We start from the raw sequence: 7,500 nt of genomic DNA, 5'->3' as shown, positions 1-7,500 counted from the left end.
TACTATTACTATTTCGGTCGGATCCGAAACCGAAATGAATGAAGAAATAAGATTTTAGAGATAAGGAATAAATCATGGATAAATCCAAGCGACCCTTTCGTAAATCCAAGCGATCTTTTCGTAGGCGTTTGCCCCCAATTGGATCGGGGGATCGAATTGATTATAGAAATATGAGTTTAATTAGTCGATTTATTAGTGAACAAGGAAAAATATTATCTAGACGAGTGAATAGATTGACCTTGAAACAACAACGATTAATTACTATTGCTATAAAACAAGCTCGTATTTTATCTTCGTTACCTTTTCTTAATAATGAGAAACAATTTGAAAGAACCGAGTCGACCCCTAGAACTGCTGGTCCTAAAACCAGAAATAAATAGGCCTACTTCTCAATTGAATCAAAACTCTAATTGGAATTCAAACTCAGATTGAGGTTTTGTTCGAAAAAGCCGAGATACTTGATTGTCGCGTCGTAAGAAAAAAAAAAAAAGAATGAATGGGGAAGAAAAAATATTTTTTTTTATTGAAAAGTGTTCGTTCATTTCTAATATTTATCATATTCATTTCTACTCTACCTTCCCGGAGTTCATTCTCCGGGGAACTCCGTTTAAATCATTTCGGTGAATTCGTTCCAGTCGCCTTATTTGATAATCTCATTTGAAATCATGTAAATGCAATTCCTATTTGATATAGCTATTTGTGCAAGTATTTTACGATTAAGAAGCAACTGCCTCTTGTACAGATCGTGCATTAATCGACTATAACTATAGGATACCCCATTTTCACGAGTTACTGCATTTATCCGAGTGATCCACAAACGACGAAAATCTCTCTTTTGCCTGCATCTATCCCGATGACTGGAAACCAAAGCTCTCATTTTCTGTTGAGTAGTAGTTCGAGTAAGTCTTGAATGAGCCCCTCGAAAGGTTGATGCAAATAAACGAATTTTTGTTCGACGTCTCCGAGCTATATATCCCCGCCTAACTCTGGTCATTGAATCAAATGAAACCTTGATGAATAACTAATTGATTTCTTTTCTTTCAGTCATTCTTTTCCCCTCCCCTAGTTTATTAGTAACAAAACGGATTCTTCCGATGTATAAAATAAAAATTCCAATGGCTTTTGCTACTATGACCTTCCCAACCACGATTTTTGATTTCTTCCAGGCATTTCACCTCGGAATAAGAAATTGTACCGATATTAGATATAAAATATCTAGTAAATAGGTAGTAATAAATAGAGAAAAATGGAGAGAAATAAATAAATAGTGGCTTCCATCGTTTCTATGATTACTTCTTAAACGGTGAGGTCCTCTCTATACACCGGAGCTCCTTCCCCCATTTAATCAATGTTATTAGTAACTTGTACAGTTCACACTCTTTGGCTCTACCCATAAAATTATCCAGTATATAGGTCTTTTCACAATGAGATCCATCCATACAGTGACGGCATTTAATTATGAAGGTTGGCTAGGTAGCTAACCCTGTTAGTCCGTTCTTGCAAGAGTAGAAGCATAATCTTTCTGCTTTTAAAATACTATTTTCCCCGCTTAATGGATAACCATTTGCTACCAATGGGGAATTGATTTTCATCTCAAATCGAGGTGATTGGATTTGCACCAATGGAAACCATAAATTCCATACACAATAGAGGTATATGATAGATCTTTATTTTGAGATAGTGAATGGAATGGAGTTCTTCCATTCTATCCTACTCATTGGTACTGGTCATTGATACTGGAAAAATCGTCTCATTTGTTCCAGATCATGATCTGAACGAGTCGCACATACACCCTAGTACATGTTCCTCGACGCTGAGGACATCCTCGAAGGGCAGGGGATTTCGTGACATTTTTGATTGGCTGTCTTGTGTTTCTAATAAGTTGTTTAATAGTTGGCATGCTGAATCGTATACAGAATGGGCTGGTTTAGATCGATCCTAACCGGATGATTATGAATTACTTCCATTTCATATAATATTTTACCAGGTTAAGAAGATAAAATATCAAATCACGGCTCATTCGAATTATGGTTCGAAATGGAATCAAGAATTTATGTGAAATCCCCGGTATTTTCGACCGCGACAACATCAACAATGCCATGGGCTTGGGCTTCTGTTGCTGACATAAAAACATCCCTTTCCATGTCTTCGGATATAACCCATAAAGGCTTGCCGGTTCTTTGTACATAAACCCTTGTGAGGGTTTCGCGGAGTTTCAGTAGTTCTTCCGCTTCCAGGATAAATTCTCCTGTGGGTGCCTCATAAAAAGAACTAGCAGGTTGGTGGATCATAACCCTGATGATATAACATAATGAACGGTTCCTCTATCTCGCACGATCGGTCGAAGGGAAGGGATAAAGAATAACAAGAATAAAAAGATAGAATTAGAATTGAACAACCGTACAGGCATCTTTTATGCATTGCATACGGCTCCGCAATGGAATTTCCTTTTCCCTTCCATCGAAGAAAGAGACAAATAGAATCCATCAGACCCAGATCGTTGAATGATCCATTTACCATCTTTCCTTTCGGAGGAGTCAAAAAATACTATGATGGTTCCGTTGCTTTATATATTTATCTCGTCTGTGATTCAGCAATCCCAAAGTTTCTTTATGATCCGATCAAATAAGGAAAAAATGATCTTTTTTTTTTTTCATTTTCGTACTCTTTCATAACATAAATATCGGAAAGAGGCTTCTGGTGTGAAAGCAAAAAAAAGGTTTGTGACGCTGAAATGGACCCCCGATACATAAGATCAAATCGTAAATAACCTTTGTTTCATACTACTATCTCGATATATAATCTCATGTTATGTTATGAAAAAAAAATAATAGTTTGCTCATATCGAACTCGAAGTGCCATGCTATTATTACTTATTATTCATATTCCATATGGCGAAGGCATAGTCTTCTTTTTTTTTTCTCAAATAAAAAAAAACTCATTGGCGCCAAGCGTGAGGGAATGCTAGACGTTTGGTAATTTCTCCTCCGACTAGGAGAAAAGATCCCATTGAAGCGGCTAATCCCATGCATATTGTATGTATGTCTGGTGGCACAAATTGCATAGTATCATAAATAGCTATTCCTGGTATTACCCATCCGCCGGGAGAGTTTATAAACAAATACAGATCCCTGGTATCATCCTCTATACTGAGATATACCATGAGACCAACAAGTTGATTCGAGATCTCGCTATCAACCTCTTGTCCTAAAAAAAGTAATCTTTCTCGATGAAGTCGGTTGATTAGGACAAAATTGTATCCCTTAGGAACCGCACACGCACCTTTGGATGCATACGGTTCAAAAAATCAAAATTGCGAAAAAAAAAAAAGAATTCATTGAACTTATCGAACTAACCCCTCATTGATGTATTCTTTCATCGAGATCCAAATCACGATGTAATTTTCTTGTTCCTAAATGGGCCTCTTCAATTCTTTTAGGTTTATGCTCTACTCCGGGTAAAGATCTGCCCGAATTCTATTTGCACATATAGGACAAATGATCACAGTACCGCTTCTTTTTGTTCCGACTTCTTTTTTTTTTTCAATTCGTTTTCATGTTCATGCCTTCCGCCAAATATTCGACTAATCATATTATTCCATTAATTGGTAGTTTTAGAGGTATAAATAGGGATCATTTATGATACGAGTAGTAATCATACATAGATTACCAATTTGGTATTTTTTGAACGGAGCCTGGATACTTCATTTTATTGGTCCAAGCCAACCATAAATTCTTCTAATTGAGAATATTGATCCCCAACCAACAAATAAATTGATCTAATTGCATTGCACTTCACGCTCCGAATTGAATTATTGATGGTTTAATCAATCTTTCTTGGGTGAAACAGAGGATATCTCGATCGGGGGAGAGAACGGGGAAATCCCATATGACCCAATATGTCTGACAAGTCGCACTATACGTCAACCCAAACTGCATCTTCCTCTCCAGGACTCCGAAAAGGTACTTTTGGAACACCAATAGGCATAAAATGAAAGAAAAATTAAGTACTCTATTTCACTTTGATGTGGAAACGTAACAATGGGTTTATTGTCTTCATAATATTGTCGTTTATCGTATTTTATCCATAGATTGGAAGGTTCATGGAGAAGACGGGTTGAATAAAGGAAAATTCGTACAAATGGATCGTTCGAAGGATGAACAAGTATCTATGCATTCGCTCACAAAAATAGGATCAATCCCCCCATTGCGTATTGGTACTTATCGAGTATAGAATAGATCTGCTTCTCTTTGTTCCTACGAACAGAATTGTTAAATTATTACCAATGGAACGGAATAAATATTAACTCTTGCTTTGAGATAATCCACTGAAAAGGCGAGGTCCATAGCATCAATCAGTCTTTTCCAATGTGATAAAGTTACATAGTGTCTATTTTTTCTTTGATAAAATAAGGGGTATTTCCATGGGTTTGCCTTGGTATCGTGTTCATACCGTCGTATTGAATGATCCCGGTCGGTTACTTTCTGTCCATATAATGCATACAGCTCTAGTTTCTGGTTGGGCCGGTTCGATGGCTCTATACGAATTAGCCGTTTTTGATCCCTCTGATCCCGTCCTTGATCCAATGTGGAGACAAGGTATGTTCGTTATACCCTTCATGACTCGTTTAGGGATAACCAATTCATGGGGTGGTTGGAGTATCACAGGAGGAACTATAACGAATCCGGGTATTTGGAGTTACGAAGGTGTGGCTGGGGCACATATTGTGTTTTCTGGCTTGTGCTTCTTAGCAGCCATCTGGCATTGGGTGTATTGGGACCTAGAAATATTCTGTGATGAACGTACGGGAAAACCCTCTTTGGATTTGCCCAAGATCTTTGGAATTCATTTATTTCTCTCAGGGGTGGCTTGCTTTGGGTTTGGCGCATTTCATGTAACAGGCTTGTATGGTCCTGGAATATGGGTGTCCGATCCTTATGGTCTAACCGGAAAAGTACAATCTGTAAATCCAGCGTGGGGCGCAGAAGGTTTTGATCCTTTTGTTCCGGGAGGAATAGCCTCTCATCATATTGCAGCGGGGACATTGGGGATATTGGCGGGACTATTCCATCTTAGTGTCCGCCCGCCCCAACGTTTATACAAAGGATTACGTATGGGCAATATTGAAACTGTACTTTCTAGTAGTATCGCTGCTGTCTTTTTTGCAGCTTTCGTCGTTGCTGGAACTATGTGGTATGGTTCAGCAACTACTCCCATAGAATTATTTGGTCCCACTCGTTATCAGTGGGATCAGGGATACTTCCAGCAAGAAATATATCGAAGAGTTGGAGCCGGGCTAGCCGAAAATCTGAGTTTATCGGAAGCTTGGTCTAAAATTCCCGAAAAATTAGCTTTTTATGATTACATCGGTAATAATCCGGCGAAGGGGGGATTATTCAGAGCAGGCTCAATGGACAATGGGGATGGAATAGCTGTTGGATGGTTAGGACACCCCATCTTTAGAGATAAAGAGGGGCATGAGCTTTTTGTACGTCGTATGCCTACTTTTTTTGAAACATTTCCGGTGGTTTTGGTAGACGGAGACGGAATTGTGAGAGCGGATGTTCCTTTTAGAAGGGCAGAATCGAAGTATAGTGTCGAACAAGTAGGTGTAACTGTTGAGTTCTATGGTGGCGAACTCAATGGGGTCAGTTATGGCGATCCTGCTACTGTGAAAAAATATGCTAGACGTGCCCAATTGGGTGAAATTTTTGAATTAGATCGTGCTACTTTGAAATCCGATGGTGTTTTTCGTAGCAGTCCAAGGGGTTGGTTTACTTTTGGACATGCTACGTTTGCTTTGCTCTTCTTTTTCGGACACATTTGGCATGGGGCTAGAACCTTGTTCAGAGATGTTTTTGCTGGTATTGACCCTGATTTGGATGCTCAAGTGGAATTTGGAACATTCCAAAAACTTGGAGATCCAACTACAAGGCGACAAGTAGTCTGATACAACATTACTCTAGCGTCTTTTGCCTCTATTTGATTTTTTTTTGATTTGACATAAGGTTAGGGTACCGTAGAAATCTTGATTTTAATCATCGCCTTTTCTTTGACTCTTGCCCTTTCTTTACTTTATCTGGGAAATGTTCCCAAATGCACAGGTGTGGAAGCTATAATTGTAAACCACGATCGAATCCATGGAAGCATTGGTTTATACATTCCTGTTAGTCTCGACTCTAGGGATAATTTTTTTCGCTATCTTTTTTCGAGAACCACCTAAGGTTCCGACAAAAAGGATGAAATGATTTTTTATTATCTCAATTGAAGTAATGAGCCTCCCAATACAATATGGGAGGTTCATTATTTCAACTAGTCCCCGTGCTCCTCGAATGGATCTCTTAGTTGTTGAGAGGGTTGCCCAAAAGCGGTATATAAGGCGTACCCAGTAAAGCTTACAAGTGAACCAGATATGGAGATGGCGACTAGGGTTGCTGTTTCCATTATTAGATAATTTCAAGACCACGACGGATCTACGCTACGAGAAGATCGTTTATTTACAACGGAATAGTATACAAAGTCAACAGATCTCAACCAATGCAATAGGATTTATGGCTACACAAACCATTGAGGGTAGTTCTAGATCTAGGCCAAGACGAACTATTACAGGGAATTTATTGAAACCATTGAATTCGGAATATGGTAAAGTAGCCCCTGGATGGGGAACTACTCCTTTGATGGGTGTCGCAATGGCTCTGTTTGCGATATTCCTATCTATTATTTTGGAGATTTATAATTCTTCCGTTTTACTGGATGGAATTTCAATGAGTTAGGTCCATAAGAACCATGAAGTCCTAGTTTTCAATCAAAAATGAATTACTTAGGGATCAGATTTCTAGGCTATTCCGGTAGTTCGACCGTGGAATTCCGTTGTTTCGGTATTTCCGGAATATGAGTGTGTGACTTGTTATAATTGATCCTATTGATAGTACAGAGAATGGGTCTGTCATCTCGATCGAGATGGTTCTGCCTCGTCAGATATTCATTCTAGTATCTGAAGCACGGAATATAATCAAGAAATATTTGAACTATGATTCATACCTACTATTCAGACCTCGCGACCGGACTCCAAAAAATGAGAGGTATTTCATAAATTGAACGATTTTTCTTCCTTCAGAATCATGCTTTTTTGACCGAAGGACAAATGTTTCTCTGGATTTTTAGTCATTACATCCATTCATTGAATAAGTGATGATCAAATGGTTCTTACTCAGAGAACCTTTGGGCTTAGCTTGGGGGCTTTATTGAATCATCGTGGTTCTAGTATGAATCTGAGGTTTCAATCGATTCATAGGGTCTCAACAAGAGAATTCCTATCAATAGGAAACAAAACAATAGTAAATCCGCATTACGCACAAACAAAAACAAGAAATCAAATAACAAATAAATAAAATAGGGGAAGAGAAGATTCAAGAGGCCTATAACGATCACCATAAAGACAGATGAGCCAACTTGATATTTTGGCATTATCATCACAAAGAAGAGATTTCGGATTTGGGT

The sequence above is a fragment of the Tasmannia lanceolata genome, unplaced genomic scaffold (assembly GCF_043159265.1).
Source record: "Tasmannia lanceolata isolate RefF3 unplaced genomic scaffold, GAP_Taslan_0.1 ptg000719l, whole genome shotgun sequence".
Taxonomy (NCBI): domain Eukaryota; kingdom Viridiplantae; phylum Streptophyta; class Magnoliopsida; order Canellales; family Winteraceae; genus Tasmannia; species Tasmannia lanceolata.
The sequence above is the reverse complement of the archived record's forward strand: the minus strand, read 5'-3'. Positions refer to the sequence as shown.